The 17,758-nt window shown below is 34.6% G+C and overlaps 1 protein-coding gene and 1 long non-coding RNA gene across 8 annotated transcripts in view; one reads left to right on the top strand and one right to left on the bottom strand.

Moving 5' to 3' along the window:
- Positions 1 to 17,758, top strand: part of LOC138698185 (phosphatidylcholine:ceramide cholinephosphotransferase 2-like) — a 582,479-nt gene that overhangs the window by 524,683 nt on the left and 40,038 nt on the right. The gene's annotated exons all lie outside the window — the stretch shown is intronic.
- On the bottom strand, positions 10,591 to 15,280 carry LOC138698184 (uncharacterized). Its single transcript, XR_011331759.1, has 3 exons — positions 15,165 to 15,280; positions 14,627 to 14,728; positions 10,591 to 14,171 (listed from the first exon to the last, which is right to left on the bottom strand). It is a non-coding gene; the product is annotated as an uncharacterized lncRNA (long non-coding RNA).

Here is a 17,758-nt window from a genome sequence, read left to right as displayed (position 1 = left end):
GTTTCGTTTTAAATCATAGTCTACAATCCTTAATATACGAGGGCTGGGAAATAAGTCATGGCAACTATTTCTTGTTTGTGAAAATGCGGACACGGGCAGTTCGAAATGTTGAAATATGCAAATGAATGGGCAGTGTATGTGCAAAGAGTAGCGTAGAGTAGAGTAGGGATCAAACATCCACTAATGACACAGTATCACGCTACTTAAAGGGAGGGTATGTTTGTGCTACTTGAAGGGACATATGTATACTAATTGGGTAGGCTAGGGTAAGGTAGCGATCAGACACATCCATAAACGACACAGCATCATGCTACTCGTGTTTAATGATAAAATACACATATTTGGTCAATATTACAGTGTTCATAAAATCGATAAAATACATTAAAGGAGATATGTTACAGTTATATGAATATTTTGTAAGTTTATTGAACTGTGTGTTTCGGAAAATGCTTCTCCATCTTCAGTGATAAATTACATTGACGAAGTGGTTCAGTTGTTTGAACTGTGTTCTTGCTTGGCTTGAAGTAGACAGACATAGTTCGAACATCTGAACCACTTCGTTGATGTAATTTATCACTGAAGATGGAGAAGCATTCTCCGAAACATGTCTAAGAAATTCAATAAACTTATAAAGTGTTCATATAACTGTAACATATCTCCTTTAATGTATTCTACTCGTGTTTATTACGATAGTTGGAATAGCATTACAGCACACATACCCATCCTAAAAACCCATCGGGTCACATCCATTCTGCACCAGTGTCGGCTCACAGCTGCATTACGCATTACGCGTAACATAGCCCTCTATGCTATAATATACCCCACTGCCATCCCCGTAGTGATATGACCCTAATTTACTCGTATACGGATGCGTGGCACGGCTGTCGACTCATGACTGAATTCAAATTGCTCTCTATACCATAACCGAACATATACTATTTACTGATGTGACCACATATTATGGATGCTATACGTTATACAACATACGATATGTCGTGATACAATCGCTTAGCTTTGAAAAAAATATATATATTTGCCATGACTTATCCCACAACCTTCGCAATAGTAGACTACAGAGTGATTTAAAAGGTTTGGTCAGAACTTTGAAAGTATGCACGACTCCGCCACTTTTCACTTTCAGACTCGCTATTAAATTATAGCACTGAAATTATTACGTACCTATTGATTATCTGAATTATTTACGACTTTATACTCATAAAATCGTTTCGTATTTATGGTAGCATTAATAGCTGAGTGATAGTTACCGTATATCACAGACTAATATATACAATCACGAAGCTTGAGTTGTGAGGGTACTAGAAACAATAGACTGTGCAAGTACTATTTCGCATTGTCTGTGATGAAGGGATAGTAGCGATTCTAGTGGTTAACAACTATCTATGGATGCATATTTACTACGTATTGAGCTTCGTGAGTGTATATACTAGACTGTGGTTATATTATGAAGTCCGCAAAAAGTGTCAAATGTGACAGTCTTCTTCAGCACTACATGTTAAATAAATACGCAGACATGGATACCTGTTCAAAAGTTGTTGGAATTATATGCACTCTTAGAAGGTTCTAGATCGAATGTTTCGATTGTCCAGCATATAATCTCACTAGCTCTGAATAGTCTTCAAAGATTTGATCGTTAATTAATCTTTTTCGAACGAAGATTTGGGAAAAAAATGTTCAGATCATTGCTGTATACCTTAATATCAAAACTGTGGAAGTTCCTTTTCTATCGCATGTTGACATTGTAGTTAACTTGCTAACGGAGTTGTATTTGACATGACAAGTCCGGAAGTGTGATTTTTAATAGAACATATTTATTTATTTACTCTGGTGGATGTATTTATTTATTTACTTTGGTGAAGTTACGGCCATCAGGCCTTCTCTTCCACACCACCAGAAATGCAATACAACTACAAGAAAATTATACATCAACGCAATTAATCTGCAGCAATAACGAGTGACAAAATGAATATGACATAAAAAAAACAATTGAACGTACAAGTAGAAATTGAAAATAATAAAAATTAGTTAACATATTATTAAATGATGAAAAAAAGAAAAAACAAAAAGTAAAAACATATACAACAAATACAGACACAAAATAACAGTGACACTTAGCATCATTTTTATTAACCAAGGGACAATAAGCTGTTCTAGTATTCTGACACAAAGACAAGAGAACAAAAGGAAATTATTGTCTAAGTACTAAAGATGAAAACTTCGGCATAAATCTAGCAACTTCTAAGAAACGAATAAAACATACTTTTCTAGTTTACTTTTAAACTGTGATAATGTCCGGCAATCCCTGACGTCACTAGATAACGAATTCCAGAGGCGAGGCAATGACACAGTATATAGGATGAGTATAGAGAAGTTCTGTAACTAGGAATAGAAAGGAGAGATTGATGCTGATTTCATGAAGTAGTTAGGAACTGAAAGCGTGAAGACAAGTAATTTGGAGAATGTATGTAATGTTCATAAAATGTGTATAGAGATAGAAAAATAAGTTTTTAAATTACTTACGTAGTGTTAGGTTATTTACGAAGAACGAGGAAAACAGTGGTGTATACATCTTATAACAAAGACTGTAGGTATGTTGTCCTATGTGAAGGAGAAAGGTTCAAGGACAATAACTAGTGTATTTGTATACGTGTGTGAGTGTCATCATTGTTTTTTATCAGTTAGTCATACTCGTACATATGTGACAGACTTTCACTGTTAATGGTCATGAATGTTAGTGCAGGTAAAAACGTTACACTTCAAAGGTTAATTTTAAAACTACATGCATGTAAGCTTATGCATGATCAAGTTTCGTTCGTAAAGTCATATACAAAATGAGAAAATGCTCTTAATTGGAAGGTTTTCTTTCCAGTTCACGTAGCACTTTGAATTCATTTCAATTTTACTTTTCTTCGAAATTAAAACTGATGGAATGTCTCTTCAGCCACAGTTTGGACGCTGTTACTTTCCCCATACATGTAGTTTGAACTTAATTATCTGTAATACCTCTGATTGGCTCACATGTACAGTATATCTATTATCAGGCATTACACATTCTGTCAATTAATATGTAGGATGAAGTTGTAAAAATGGAGAAATTAAGTAAACAGCAAAATTGATGGTGAAACCATTTTAAGGGATTAGGTATAACTTACAGTATACCTATTATCAGGCATTACACCTTCTGTCAATTAATATGTAGGATGAAGTTGTAAAAATGGAGAAATTAAGTAGACAGCAAAATTGATAGTGAAACCATTTTAAGGGATTAGGTACAACTTACAGCAGTAAAATTTTGGAAATATTCAACTTTTTTTTCCCTCCATTACTGTATCTTGTACAATAATGAAAATTAGTATGTGTAAAACACTGTCCTACTGCTATATTAAAAAAATACTTTTACGATTTAAAAAAAGAATTAAATTTTTTTAAATTCAGTTCACTGTGCAGTGATGAAGTTTTTTCTACATAACTCAAAACTATCCAACATTCTGTGATGAAAGTTTTTGTGTTTATTTATGCATGTCATATCTATAAAATGATGCAGGATCACTTCTCTAACTTTGATAGATTGTCTGATAAAAAATAAATTCATTTTAAAAAATGGTGAAATATCAGTACTTTTTCTAACACGAAATAAAAAAAAAATTTATTAAGGAATGTAGTTGAAAGACCATGAGTTTCAGCAATAAAATAAAAGAGAGAGAGAACATGAAAAATTTAACAAGTTTATGAGTTCACTGCACAGTAAACTGCCATCATTTTGAATTTTGAATATATATATATATATATATATATATATATATATATATATATATATATATATTTAAATCGTAAAAATATTTTTTTCATATAGGCTAGCAGAAGGACAGTGTTTTACACATACCAATTTTCAAAATACAGTAATGAAGGAAAAAAAATGTTGAATATTTCCAAAAATTTTACTGCTGTAATCTATACCTAATTCCTTAAAGACATGAATTTACACGCTTAAAATTGGAAATGGCAAAACTGAAAATACGTTCACTGGATTCGAAAGAACGAGTAAAGGTTGCTTCTCGAATTCATTGACACTACGAGTTCAGTCACTTTAAAGAGAAATTTGAAGATTTTGCTTGTTATTGTTTAGTCAACTGTCCGAAGACAGTTTGAACCTCTTAAGTAATACCAATAAGACATCACTCATGAGGCAACTAGGCCAGGAGATAATGGGATAGGGTGCTAGCTCCTTTCCCCTTCCAATGCATACATCGCCGATTAGCTACATATTCCACTATTCAGATGCATACAAAGAATAGATTTTGCTTGCCCTTGGAAATTCCGAAATGTTGCTGAAATGGGTGGCTTGTGTTTTTCAATTTTTTCCTATATTGTCTCTTTATAATGTCTGGAAAGCATGTAAAGGTATAAGTTTTGTTAGAACGTGAAATATTCCAAGGTAGTTAGGAAGAGGGTGACCAGATTCACATCGATAAAAAAGATGACACAAAGCTTAAAAAGAAAGCAGGGCATTGTTCAAAGAAAGAGGACAGAAAATACGTATTTAGATTTAGGCTTATTATGCATGTTCCTTCAATATCTATTTTATAACAAAATATTTACAGTATAGATTTAGGCATATCATAACTACTTAAAAGTACCGTTTATTAGTATCTATTTCATTACAAAATAATTATGAAAAACTTAATAATAATGATTTTACAGTTAGCTACATATCAAAGTCAAGGGAACTATAATTGAATCGATAATTTCGAAAACGTAACATGTGACATTTTCATGCATGTTACTTTTTTAACCAGAGTGCTCTTTACTCTTTCCTATAACATATTGTTGTTAAAAATCATAAAATAAGTCACATGTCATCTATAGAAATGGACTTTTAGTTTGGTTAATGTAATAAATGCTACTGCAGTAGTTTGCTTAAAACAGTAGGCTACATGTTACGTTTTCGAAATAACCGATTCAATTTTATTAAAGAGAACAGATAATATCTATTTAGATTTAGGCTTAGGCCTATATTATACTTAAAATTATGTCTATATATATTTTATTACAGTAGCCACCGGCGTGGCTCATTCGGTTAAGGCACTTGCCTGCCGGTCTGAAGTTACGTTCGGACGCGGGTTCGATTCCCGCTCGGGCTCATTACCTGGTTGGGTTTTTTCCGAGATTTCCCCAATTAATCTATGGCGAATCCTCTGCCTCATCTCGCCAAATATCATCTCGCTATCACCAATCTATCGACGGTAAATAACCTAGTAGTTGAAACAGCGTCGGTAAATAACCAACTAAAATAAAAAAAAAAATATTACAGCAAAGGTCTACTTATGACAAAACTTAATAATATAAAATGATTTTACAGTTAACTACATGTATGAAAGCAACGACAATAGTAGGAGCAAAGAGAGTTATGATCGTTGGCAAAGAGTAGGCCTATATTCCGTCGTTGCTGCTGCCACCTAAAGGTAAATTACTTGAGAAAGGCGTCAAATCAGATAATTTGGAAATATCAGGCATACAAGTTACGAGGAGGACATTTCTTGATTTTTTTAAATCGGCCCTGACCCCGGACAGAGACCTAAAAAGGAGAACATGTCCGGACAAAGAGGACGTCTTGTCACCTTAGTTAGGAAGCCTGTTGTTCAAGTGCTCGTATAATTATGTTGTTCATCCCGGAAGATTGTTCAATATTTCGTTAAACATGTTGCATGATTGAATCCTACCCTCATAAGCAACGTTGGCAAGTTATGAAGAATATTACGTCAATCTCGTAGGTAAAACCAGGGGATAAGCATAGTATTAGTATTAAACTTGGTTTTCTTTGGTGGTCGAGAAAAAAAAGTCACAGTGCCATCGAATATACTACAAAAGTATTTTACATGCAGAAAGACTAGTCTTGCTCTGAGATAGTATAAAATAGAGTATAGGCTAGTACATGGGCATAACGGTCTGTGAATAAGGCTTCAGAATGCGTAGAGTTATTAATTCTGCTTGCACTTCATTCATACTTATCAATAGTTTCTGTTCCGACATGACTGCATTGCTATTTCTTTGCACCAACTCAGGAATCTTTCAGTAATGGTTGAGGCAGTGCAATCTCCACTGACTTCACAAAATGCAATGAATCTCTACTTCATTTTTTCCATCATAGACATACCTAAAACAGTGGATAACAGAATTATGTTGGGGAGCCACTGGCATAGTTCAGTCGGATGAGACGCTTGCCTGCCGATCCAGAGTTGCACTAGGACGTGGGTTCGATTCTCACTTGGGCTGATTACCTGGTTGGACTTTTTTCAAGGTTTTCCTCGACTGCAAGGAAAATTCAGGTAATCTGTGGCGAATTCTCGGCCTCATCTCGCCAAATACTATCTCGTTATCATGAATCTTATTGATGTTAAATAGCCTAGTAATTGATGTAGTGTCGTTAAAAAAAATATTTTGGAAACATCTCCGATTTCGACCACTACTACGGGTACAAGTTTAGTTGCCTCTATTTCAGAGATTTCTTCTAATGATGCAACAATGTGATTGTTCTAGATATGATTGGACACACTTTTAAAAACTCTTAATGTTTCCAAGTGAGATATTCTGTTGTTAAATTTAAAATTTCAACATAGTTCTTCGATTATAATATCGACAATGATTCATCGTGGCATCTAAAGTCTAATTCTTGTTTTCATAAAAAAACAGACAATGTTTGTAAATTATTTAAGGAGTTCTCGATTCTTTTGAACCCATGAATTATGCAGCAATATTTTTATTCTCTGTGTTCATCTAGACCGAATGAAACGGAGCTAGACCAGATTGTATGAGCTAGATTTGCATTGCTAAAGTTCTCGAGATGAATAATAGGCTACATTTTCTATTTTCTCCCAACTTGTGTTCTGTCTTGATCAAGAACCAAACAGCTCTAAAAAAGAGTGTATTTAATTTGTCACTCCCAGTTAACCACCTGTATTTATCATATTATACACCCTGCAAGTGTGTCATAAGTTTATAAGAATGTTAGTTTTGACATTATTTTATGTTTTACACAGTACTGATTTGTTGTAGGTCAAGACGTTCTAAGTGCTTTCTAACATGCCCCTAATCACACATGAAACCATTATTTAAGTATATACCATGAACTAAAATAAACCAACAGTCTATATAGCACTGTATACCAGTATTGTATTTTCGTGCTTATAAGCATAACTATTCAGATAAGATTCTAGAAAGAAAGAGAAACTCATGCTAGCTTCTCTGCTAGCTAAACTAAAGGTACGGTCACACATCGCTACTTTTGCAGCGCAACTTTTGTACTGCAGCTGCAAAAGTTGCGTGTCGTGTTCACACGTAAGCCAAAAGTAGCGCGCTGCACTCTACTTTTCGTGCTGCGCAACCCGAGTGCTGCAAAAGTTGCAACTGGAGGTTGCGAGTCTGTTCACACACAAGGCGCTACTTTTGCAGCCGCAGTCATGCTGCAGGTTTCCATCTCCGTGTTGACTTCTCAATATACATTTTGTGGTTATGTTCGCATTATTAAGAAACTCATGCGAAAGCTTCCTTATCTATTATTTGCTTTTCCGTCGTATCTAGTACAGTGAAACCTGCCTTTGTGGTCACTTCATTTAAACGGCCACCTGGCCAAAAGGCCAATTTTCTCTGGACCCAATTGGACTTTTCGTAAGATCAATACAAATTCTCTCTTTATTTAGCGGCCACCTCATGCGCCGGCCAGCGGCCGGGGTCTATTTGGATTGGAACCTGACTATAACGGTCACTGTCCAACAAAAAATCTTTTCACGAATACTGTCTGACCTATTTTTTCGACGGTTAGAGGACAGGAAGCAATAGCTAAGTGTACAACAGTACACCCTCCATATCTTGGGGTTAGTTGGTTACTGTTTTATGACTCTTTTGTCACTTTCCACTCCGACCCTGCACAGCTATAAATTCTTATTCGTTTTTTAAGGATTGAAACACGGACTTTTTCTATCGAAAATGTCACAGTATGTTTTAGGTAGTTAACCATTCGATTTTTTTCTCCTCTTTCTATCTTTCTCTAGGCTATATGGACCAGCTTTTACGAATTTTTCTTCTTTTCATTCACTTGATTCAGAGGAATTGGGAAGTTAGTTTGAGAGAGAAATTTATAGTGGTGTTAAGTTTAGAGGTGAGACGAAAAATGATTGAAGAAAGTGTAAAGGGAACATCTGCGAGAAAAATTGCAGAAATATTCAAATGTGGAAGGACACAAATAAACGGTATAATTAAGAATAAAGATGAAATATTAAAATAATGGGAGGAAGAGAGAATCTGTGTTTAGTAATGTGAATGATTTCGTTTACGAATGGTTCAAGTGTGCGAGGACGAAGAAATTGCCAATAAGTGGGTTTATGTTTCAAGAGAAAGCTCTTGAAATTGCCAAAGAACTCAATGTAAGAAATTTTGATGCTAGTAATAGTGGTTAGAGTGCTTTAGAAAACGGCATAACATTGCATTTCGTTCTGTGTCTAGTGAAGAAGGTGACATTGCTACCAATGTTATTGAAGAATGGAAAAAATAGACTGCCTTCAATTCTTGTGGAATATGAATTCAGAGACATTTACGTTGTTGACGAAACAGGTTTTCTTTCAGGGCCCTCCCTAACAAAACTTAAGTTTTAAGAAAAAAGAGTGTAAAGGGAGGAAGTTGGCAAAAGACAGAATAACCCTGCTCTTTTGTTTTAATGCTGCAAGAGGAAAAGAACCACTCTTAATGATAGGGAAATCATTGAAACCGAGATGTTTGAAAAATGTTGACGTGGGCTTATTGGGGGTGAAATGGACTGCCAACAATAAAGCTCGGATGACATCATCATTGTTAGAGAATTAGCTATGCGATTTCAATTCCAAGATTAAACGAAAAAATCGCAATGTGATCCATGAAATTGGTGTTTCTTCTCCCAAATACCACATCACACCTCCAGCTCCTTGATCGAGGTATTATCCAGTCATTTAAACTGAGGTACCGCAAGCGAGTTTCGAAACGGCTAGTTGCAAGACTGGAAGAGGCTGACATTAATATGCATGATTGTTGTACGCGCACAGTCCTAAAAAGTCAGTGAAATTCAGTATTTTCATGCTGATTCATAAAAAAACGCAACCTTAATCAAGCGGCCACCTGATAAAACGGCCATTTTACAAGGTAACTTCAGATGGCAGCTTTAGACAGGTTTCACTGTATTCAGAAATTGACATTATTTTTAAAAACGCCTATATACTTAAATGATAACCAACAGTATATTCACGTAATCAATGTTGGCAACCCTCCTGTTTGGAACTAGGCTACGGAAAATTAAAAAAAAAAAATGAATTATATCGTCAGCAATTATGCTCAGACTGTGTTGTGTATTTAATAACTGTTACAAATAATTTATTTTCATCACATTTAACATTAAAATATATCCAAACAATAAAAGTTTCATTGGCACATTTGGGTGGTAACACTGGTTGCAACCGCAGCAAAAGTTTCAACAAAACCGATATAAAAAATGCTGCGGCTGCAACCCTGAGAACCCTGTTCACACGTCGCTACTTTTAAGCTGCGCGCAGCATGGAAAAGTAGTGGGCAGCAGGTTCGGCAGCCGCTACTTTTCGGGTTGCACCGTTGTTCAAACGTCGCAGTACAAGAGTTGCGCAGTTTTTTGTATTGCAGCGCTGCAAAAGTAGCGACGTGTGACCGTACCTTAAGCTTGGCTGTTTCCTCCAACCCTAACCTCCCTCATCACCAGTATAGTACTGTATATATAATTTTCCCTCATCACCAGTTTAATGTATATAATTTTCAGTGAAAATTAGTACTGGTCCCAGTTCCCCCCACCCCCTGGCTGCCAGGTAGTTCAGTTCATAGACAAATAAATAGAAAGACCCCCAACTCAATGCATTACCTTCGACACGCTATTGACGCGACGTCGAGACACTTGGCGGCAAAACATCGGAACTACATCTCGTTACACATAGCGGCAGAATGCGGAACTACATCCCTTGTTACACGGCCCGATCGGTATTACAGGTATCCGTTATGCCAACATTAGAGCACGATCGGTACTGCAGATACCTATTATACCAACACATACTGGTATTTTTCATATCGCCAAAGGAGTGTGTAATGGTTTATCAGTTTAAATAACATGTTTAACCACAATATTTATATCACATTTTTGTTTTAACATGTGAATATAAATATAATGGTTGAACATGAAACTAAAAACCATTAACACACACCGTCATTTAACCCTTTTATTAAATTCATTTATCAAATTTGACTAATAAAAGTTTTTGCATCTTCTGGATCAAATATATAATTGAGATACAGGATGCGAATAGGATAGGATACTTCTCTCCAAAACACCTTAAGCACTATTTTTAAATAATGTTATGTATCATGTATTGGAAGATAAAAACAAAGATTGACTTTGGAATATTGATTTCGAAGTTATTATTGGTCAGTTATATAATTATAATTTGCTCTTAATTTTTTTATGTCAAACATTAGCTTGAAAATAGTCATAAGATGTTTTGCTGTGACATAGTACAACGCACGTTCATAAACATTTATAAAACACCACTTTATTTGTTTTACACCGTCAGAGCTGAACATCTATTTTTAAAAGTAACTGCCATTAGTTTAATATATGGATATTAAAAATCTAAGTAATCAATAATCACCACTGATAAAGAATACAAAGAAAACTATTTGTCTACAACAGACATAAAATTAACTTAGACTTTTAATAAAAACACCATTAAGAAATACAAGTAAAAAAATTATTTTTCATTCTCTGAGGTATAGTTGATTCAAAACACTGAACATATTAGAAAAAGTGCAATACAATTTATTAGAGATAAGTCTATACTTCGCAACATTTCCTAATTTTGAGCTGAGTGTTTGATTTGATTGTGGCCCCATTGCTCAAAATATGTTGTTGTTGTTGTATTCTAATGCCAGGGGGTTTGACAAAGTCATTTGACCTCTTGCACTCCAATATTTTTCGAAGATATTATCATGGCCAGCCACTGAAGCACAGATTTTGAGGTGTTCCGAATCCATTTCTTGGTTTGAGTTGCACAGTGGGTAGTTAGGGGACTGATATATTCCAATTCTATGGAGGTGTTTGTTTGGCCAGACAGTCATGGCCTGTTGCCAATCTAAATGCAGCTACAGACGATTTTAGTGGTAAATCGGGAATTAACAGTGGATTATGATGCAGAGTGTTCCATTTTTTCCCTTGAGATTTGTGTTATCAAATTTTGTTTGTTGAAGTCTAAGTATGTAGATTTAATAAATCTTTTCACAGAGTAATACGTAGATTTAGTAACAGGTCTGTAAGGAGCAGTGCTGCCCTTCTTTGCTAAAGCATCAGCATTCTCGTTTCCCAGGATTCCACAATGGGATGGTATCCACTGGAATACAATTCTTTTATTGAGTGATATTAATTGAGAGAGCATTTTAGTTATTTCTGCTGTTTGAGATGAAAGTATGTATTTAGAGACTATTGATAGAATAGCTGCTTTGGAGTCTGATAATATAACTGCATTCTTAAATTTATTGATGTGGCATAGAAGATTCCTGAGACTTTCACTTATTACAATGATTTCTCCGTCAAAACTTGTTGTTCCACATCCAAGAGATCTATAAAGTGAGAAGAGACAAAAAATTGTACCATATTTACTCTCTTCTTAGCTGATGTTATACGACAAGCATTCCATTATAAAAAATTTAGTTGCTTCTGTACCACTAAAGTAGTCCCGCCCAGAAATCCGATTGGGGGACTATTTTGCTGCATAGAATTGGAATATATCAGTCTCCTAACTGTCCATTGTGCTACTCAAACCAAGAAATGGATTCGGAACACCTCAAAATCTGTGCTTCAGTGGCTGACCATGACAATAATTTTGAAAAATACTGGAGTGCAAGAGGTCAAATGACTTTATTGTCAAATGGCTGGCATTAGAAAAAATCAACATATTTACTCTGGTCATGAGAATATCTTTGAAAAATATTGGAGTGCAAGAGGTCAAATGACTTTATTGTCAAACGCCTGACATTAGAAAACAACAACATATTTACTCTCTAAAAATTCTAAATAATGCACCCAAATCTCACCAGTTGCAGAAGCTACAGATTCGTATCGCTTCCACTGGACTCCCTCCTATGCCCTATAGATGACACAACTGAAATGCTCATTGTACTAGTAATTATTATTTGTATTTATATTACTATGTAATGTTAACTTAGGGTCTTAAAGATCGTTAGATTTATCATTGCCCTATATATTACAAAAATTATATTGCTCATAATGTAGAAGTCAAGTACTCTAATTTTTTTTTCAGATGAATGAATGAATTCCCCTTATTTTCCTTCAATTAACTGAAGAAATCAACACATTAAACGAAATGAGATAACAATGATAATGATAATAATAATAATAATAATAATAATAATAATAATAATAATAATAATTCATTCTAGTACCGAGGTCATGGAAAGCATGGGGCTCTACCTCCATGCCCCCCAAATGCCTTCTTGGCATGTTACGGGGATACCTTTACCTTTTACCTTTAATAATAATAATAATAATAATAATAATAATAATAATAATAATAATAATAATGAATGAAGTCCATTACCATACACTTGTCAACAAAATTAAACACAATTTTGTTAAAAGATAAAGACAATGAATGAAGCAATTATGTTAGGTGGTGAAAAAGGTTAATGTAAGTAGGCTGGTGATGAAGTGGGTCGTAGTTCTTGAGTGGGATACCAAGCATCCCTTGATGGAATGGCCCCTCTTAGTAAGTTATATCTGAAGTCACCGTTATACTGATTACTGCGAAAATGGCTTGCACATATATAGGCCCTTCTGTAAGGATGAGGATTTTCTGCCACAGCAGCCCACATGTGGTACCTGTTACAATCAAAATTCTATTATTATCTTAAAAAAAATACACAAACCAGGGTTGGTATTAATTTAAATTAATGATTTAATCATGATGTAAATAAAATAATTTTCATTTTATTTACATCAAATAATTGTTACTACTTAAATCACAGATTAAAATTATATGCACCTAACATGATTAAGATGAGAAATTAACTTCCTGAAAAAAAAAAATAATAAACGTTTTTACATATGACTGTTCTGCTGCTTCTTAAAACTATTAGCAATATATATGAGTAGCAAACTTGCATCTCTGCAATGAACAAAATATTTTCTATGGTGAAATATATTTTTCTTCCTATGAATTCATATAAAATTTCACCACAGAAAAATCTTTGTTTATTACAGACATATAATTCTAGCATTTTCTGAAGAAATGGACAGGTTTTGAAAGTTTGCTTCTCATATGTCTTTTCCCAACTCCTAATTAAGGAGCAACAGAACACATGGTACAGGTAGTCAAGTAGAGCCTACTTTCGGAATCACCACCTAATTAAAGCACAGTATGATGCTGAGGATTGAAATGAATAGTTGTAGCTCATAACAATATTCAAAGTAAAAGTTGCACAATGCCAAATGGTCTACGTATTTATTCTGAAAACACACAATGCTAAGCTCTTCTGATAAATTTATTTGTAAATATTAATCTCCCTAAATAGTTGAATTCTTTTCTAATGAATAACAAACTGAGCATAATATCTTGCCTAAGTCTAAGCTAATTATTATTATCATTAAGTGCAGGTTATTAGTGCTGTAACTCTTCATGTATTAATAATGAGGCCTATGTGTAAACATAGTAAATTATTTTTGAAGAGATGTTGTTAATTACTTAAAATAACACATTAACAAAATGCACAATTATGTAGGAACTAATGCACAAATTAAGTTTAAATGAATTACAAAAGAAGGCAAAAACTCATTTTAATAAACAAATATGAATTTGACAAATAATTCTCACTTAAATTTAAAAATCACTACAGTTTACCAACCCTTACTATTTACTGATGATATATAAGGATATCTTTGCATTGAGCTTATGCCAATGCCATTGCTTACCTTTTAAGTTGTGCTGCATTACTTGGCGCAGGAAACAGGAATAACCAGGTCTTCTCATTACTATCCCATTTCTGACAGTACACTGCAGCACATTCACAGTGTAAAACTCCGCCATTTGTCTTTCTATTAACTGAAACAAACCAGCAGTAGCCTAGTATCATATAGTGCATTAATAACACTACATTTCATAGAACAATTGAAGGATTGCAGTATAATCAACGTTTGTGAAATATTCCTGGAAGAATTCTATCCACGATCTATAAAAATAATAAATATCTCCGGCAATTTAACTCTTTTTATTTTATCAAAATTATTCCAGTAAAGGTACTACTGTTAACTGTAAAGTCAAATTTCTAAAAATATAGCTTTTCGGGAACAACACTTCTTTACTATTGCGTTACCAAGCTAAGGTACCCCGCCATCCTTTGGTAACGCAACTGTAAAGAATTACACCGAGAACAACATATTTAGTCATATCAGATTCTGTCCCACGAATTTTAAGATGTCTGACCAACTTAACTTAGCTATATACAAAAATAAGATGTTCGTTCATACCCAAAGTGTATATTAACTCTGTTAGTTTACCTTTAAAGCTCTTGGCGTAATTGTAGTTAGGCCTAATACACAGAAATCAGTTCATCATGTGGTAGTGGTAGAAGGAAGGTAATCGCGTTCTGAAGTTTATCCCTGAAAACAATTACAGATCTCAGTTTAATAAACGTTTAAGATATGATGGAAGAATTCAGTTTAAATTAGAAAACATGACGGTGCAGTTAAACTGCATCTACACGGTTCAGTTTTTCATGCTCGTACGCACGCAGTCTGGGAAGAATATTGAAAGAATCAAGTTTAAAGCGCATGTTGAATTAAGATACATTAAGATTTTCTGTCTACAAGGTACGCCATATTAATATTAAAATACCAAAATACCATGTGATGGAGTGTAAAAACCGATTATAGTTTCACTGACCAAGTTCTGCAGCAGCGAAAGCTAAAATAATATATTATCTGTGTGCACTTCCGTTATTATTAAATACCAATCTTGCAGGCATTGCTTGAATGTGTGAAGTTGAAAGAAAAGTTGAACCGTGTAGATGTAATCTCAAACATATTTCTTTCTTACCTTTAACGTTGCGAATTATTTCTTGTTGCAGAAAAGCACCAGTAACTTCTCAATTAACTCGATCTGTTCAAATTTCTTTCTTAAGCAGCCATGTTCGTCCATTCCATAATTTATACAAGATTTAAACAGAATAGGAATGCCAACATCCAACAATTGATCAACTGAACAAATGAGGTTAATAGGTCATACACAGTACACTAATATGGCTACTTTGTCCTCGAATGAAAATGCAAAATAACTATATAGTAATAGTAATAATAATCCGAATATTATAAAACTGACACATTCTGTAAATAATGGATATTAATAATATCTGTTTAAAACTGTCATATTGGCAAAACTTATAACCAAAGAACTTTCGAAACCAAAGAGTTTTGTACTGCTAATTTTACAAACTCTGTGATCGAAATACAGCCAGCGCTGTCCTGACCACATGCGGCAAACTATGGAACATCTATGAGCATCCAACATCTATCATTTGAGATAAACCCCCCTGGTTCAGTTTGTGGAGCAGCTGGCTACAGACTGGAAGGTCCAGGGTTTGCGGATGGTGACGGGATTTTCTCATTGCCAGACTTCCAGAATGGTTCCAAGGTTCACTCAGCTCCTATCAAATTGAGTACCGAGTCTTTCCTGGGGGTAAAAGGCGGTTGAAGCTTGGTGCCGATCACACCATCTCAGTCTAGTGCAGAGGTTAAGAAAGCAGGGGGCTCTACCTTCATGCCCCCCTCCCCTCCCCCTCCCTCTCCCCCTCCCAAGTGTCTTTGTATCTTTATGGCATATGAAGAGACTTACTTACAAATGGCTTTTAAGGTTCATTGCCGCCCTCACATAAGCCCTCACTTTACCTTTTTGCCAATTCCCCCCCCCCCCCCCATTTTTTGTGTATGTGATGAAGTGACCAAAAACTCATGCAAACTTTTAAAAGTACATTTTGTTTAAATATATAATTTTGAAGTATACCAAGTAAGTACCTAGATATCTTAATTTAAATTTTAGTTACTCCAGTAGTCTTTCCTTTGCTTTCCCTATGGGCTGCTACCATTGCGTTGCAACATATTGCTGCTTCTCAACTTGATGTTTACTACGAAGACGTCTTTACGATAACTTGTGTACTTTTTTTTATACATACAGACGTGTCATTTCTCATACAATTTTAATGAACTCTGAAAGAAACAACTTTCTGTAAGTTTGTTTGATAAATTACAACATGCTGTAATCTTCAAAATTGTCCTGAATCGAAATACACACACACACACACACACACACCACTAAGAGTGGATTTTAAGCTATGATACGATAAATAACATTTTACTGGTATTAAAAATGCTTCGTTATATATAGTGAGGGAAGTGGGAAAAAACCAGAGGCAATATGCTACCCCTAGATTTTCCCCCTGGCATACTTCGATTTAAAAAGGCGTAGGCCTACCACTCCCTTAAATCATATATGTACATGATATATACGGTACATAAATTGTTTCGTTTAGTCAGTAACGTGAGTCTTCAAAGCTTATGGAACACATTATTTATTAATTATTTTCCAATGTTCATTGAGACTTATCATTTAAAATAATGTTAAAGCTTCAGAGTGCGAATACTTAAATAGTACTGTATGTAACCCTATTTAAATAATAGATAAGTAAGTCACTGACAAATATTTTGAAAGAATAAGATCTGATGATATAATCACTAAATTGGCAACAATGGCCACCACAAGGTACAGACTACAACCTTCTATACTTGAAACGTTCCAGGGGTTGACTTATCAAATATACGTGTCTAAATACGCGTTGAATACAATTCCAGAATGGTTTAGATTCACGATCCAAACAGATAGTACCCAGATAGAATGTATAAACAAATTTTTACGGATCACATTCGTTATATCATAGTTATATGCCAACAGACCTGAGATGTTCACTAAACAGATTAAACATTTGTCCATTGTGAAATTGGTCCAGTGGCCTTTAACTTGAGATGAGATAGTCATATTTTACTTTATGAGATAGTCATATTTTACTTTTAGAGAGAGTTTATTACGAATTAACTTCAACACCGTCCACAAGGAAATTGCACTTGTACGTCATTCTTGAAGAATAGAAAAGCTGAAACATTGTGTCTTCCAGCTGCTCCTGGCTGGTTATAGCCTTTATGAACAAACCGACAATATCTTAAAGGAAGATCCAGATACTCTACTCTGGTGCTGGGGAAGATTTTAAGCTTACTAGTAATTCCATTGGTATAATGAAATAAATTCTATAAAGTATTACAATCAACATAGAAACTTCCACATGATAAGGTTAAATTGAAGGCAATTAAAATGTTGGTTGCTAAAATAACAAATAACTTAAATAAGCTTTCAATTCATTAAAAAAAAAAAAAGACACTTTTTCTTAAAATAAGCAGTAAGAGCTCAAATAGACAAAAGACGCAAAATAAGAATTAGTCTTCTTCTTCTTTGGTTCTACAGCCGGGTTCCAGCCTTGACCACCTCAGTGATACTTTTCCATGTCCTTCGATCTAACACCTTTGTTTTCCATCCTCTAACATCAGCTGCTATTATATCCTTCTCCACTTCATCCAGCCATCTTA

Source organism: Periplaneta americana, chromosome 4 (genome assembly GCF_040183065.1).
Source record: "Periplaneta americana isolate PAMFEO1 chromosome 4, P.americana_PAMFEO1_priV1, whole genome shotgun sequence".
In the NCBI taxonomy this organism is placed as follows: Eukaryota; Metazoa; Arthropoda; class Insecta; order Blattodea; family Blattidae; genus Periplaneta; species Periplaneta americana.
This window is presented reverse-complemented; position numbering and strand designations above follow the sequence as displayed.